The sequence below is a fragment of the Ochotona curzoniae genome, unplaced genomic scaffold (genome assembly GCF_017591425.1).
Source record: "Ochotona curzoniae isolate NIBS_2020 unplaced genomic scaffold, NIBS_Ocur_1.0 contig_2404, whole genome shotgun sequence".
Classification (NCBI taxonomy): domain Eukaryota; kingdom Metazoa; phylum Chordata; class Mammalia; order Lagomorpha; family Ochotonidae; genus Ochotona; species Ochotona curzoniae.
Genome location: NW_024465451.1, coordinates 2,652,946 through 2,655,220, shown reverse-complemented (window position 1 = coordinate 2,655,220; position 2,275 = coordinate 2,652,946).

Sequence of the window (2,275 nt, the reverse complement as noted above, 5' to 3'; positions counted from 1 at the left end):
CCGTTGATTCACTCCCCAAGTGGCCACAATGGCTGGAGCCGAACTGAACCGAAGCCAGAAGCCAGCAGTCTCTTCTGGGTACCCCATGTGACTATAGGATCTCAAGGCTTTGGGCCATCCTCGACTGCTTTCTCAGTTAGAAGCAGGGAGCTGGACAGGAGGTGGGGCTGCGGGGACACGAACTGGTGCCTACATGTGATCCCGGCACATGCAAGGAGTGGACCTTAGCCACTAGGCTATTGCGCCAGTCCCTATTACTATTTTTAAAGATGTTCTTAAAAGGCAGATTGACAGAAAGGGAGAGAGAGAGATCTTCCATCCACTAATTCACCCCTCAAATGGCCATAATGGCCAGGGCTGGGCCAGGCTGAAGCCAGGGACCTGGAACTCCCCTAGGTTTCCTGCTTTGGTGGTGAGAGCTCAAAGACTTGGGTCATCATGTACTGCCTGCTGGGCGTATGTCAGCAGGAAGTGGATCGGAAGTGGAGGAGCCACAACTCCAACTGTTACTCCAAGATGTGATGCCAGTATCCCACACAGAGCCTTAATCCATAGTGCCACCAGCCTCAGTCCCTCTCCAGGAACTTCTTGAAATCCCTTTGATTCGGTGTCTCTCTTAGTGCAGTAACATGCCAGTCCTTCTGTCCCATGTAGCCAGGCAATGTCTCCAAGTCGCTGGTCACAAGGGGAATCTGTCTTCTGCAAACACCATGAGGGACCTGGTCCCCAGGATCTGTCCCAACTAATGACCAGTTCTAGCTGTATGCCTTCCTCATTAAGGGAACCAACTCCAGGTGGACCTTGTGACTCGAGGTTAGGAAGGGGAGTCCTCTTGTTCCATAACCACTGCTCCAGGTCAGACCTCACCCTTTCTGCCTGCCTCCAGACTCTTCTAAGCAGACCTTGCAGTGTCACTCCTCTGCTTAGGTAACTTCCACCCTTAGGCAATGCCCCGGCATCTCACTGCGGCACCCAGCTGCTTCTGACCAGCTTCTTGGGTCACTCTAGTACATAACGCACGACACATCCAACAATTAGGGAAACACTTTTCCTCCAAGAGGCTTGCATGTTTTTTGGTGCCTTTGTGTGTGCTGTTCTCCTTGGAAGGCATTCCCACCCCTCCTGCCCTGACCACTGGGGTAACACTCTCAGGATTCCATTCCAGCATTACTGCGGAGGAGTCTGTCTTTCCAGACAGGGTTATCTGTACTCCCTGTTGCCAGCTCCCTGAACACTTGTTTTACTTGGTACCTCACATCCTGAGGTGCTCATAAGTTGTGCTCAGCCCTCCCTGTTGCGTGTGTAACTCAGTGTCTAGCAGTATGTCTGATTCAACATGTGAACCAGAACCATTCCCAGGGTGTGTCTCTGAATACTCTGTGGCCATAAAGCTCTCAGGGAACACAGGCTGGCTGCATGAGAAGGGCTGTGGATGTTCTCTTCTGGTCCCCAACCCTCCCATCCAGGTGACCCAACCACCTTGTTTCCATTCTAGTGCATGATCGTGTGTGCACACATCCTCACTAGCTTGGGGTCACTGGTCTTCCCCCATTCAGCCTCTGCTGACCTACCCACCCACCCTGCGCCCTGCCTAGTTCCATTCTCCTTAGTCTTCCCACTCATGCCCTCCAACACACCAAGATGTTCCAAAATCCATGTGCTATCACATACTGCTCCCCTTTTCTCGCTGAAATAAATCCCTTTCTTCCTGTAGCTAACACAGCTCAGGCCCTGCTCCTCCAGAAGCCCAGAGAGCAGTATACACCCTGCTTCCCGCCACCCACACCCCAAACCTACCCTGGCACCCCTCCGTACCTTGTTACTGCTCTACTCACCCCAGGGTAGTCTTATTTCTGTACTGTGGCATCTTCACCAGCTCCCACAGCACCTGCCCCGCCAGTCCCAGCACTGCATGCTAAATCACACATCATACGCTGCTGGACAGTGGTGGCCCCTTTCAGCTGTTAGCTCGGACAGGTCACTAGAGATGAGCCGAGTTTCTTCATCTACAGGAGTGGCAGCACCTCCCTCCTGCAGCTGTCATAGTTAGACTGAGGAGGCAAGAGACACACACAGGGCAGCATGTGGCGTGTGGCAGTGTGTGGCTGGCGTTCAGTTGACAACAGTTATCACTGCACCATGGCCTCTGGTGCCTCCTCATCGGCTGGCTATCCACTGGAGCAAGCAGGATAGGCAGAAGCCCTGGATTCCCACACTGTCCTGCACTCTTCCAGCCAGGCAAGAAGGAGACAAAGAACCACAGGACACAGGCTTG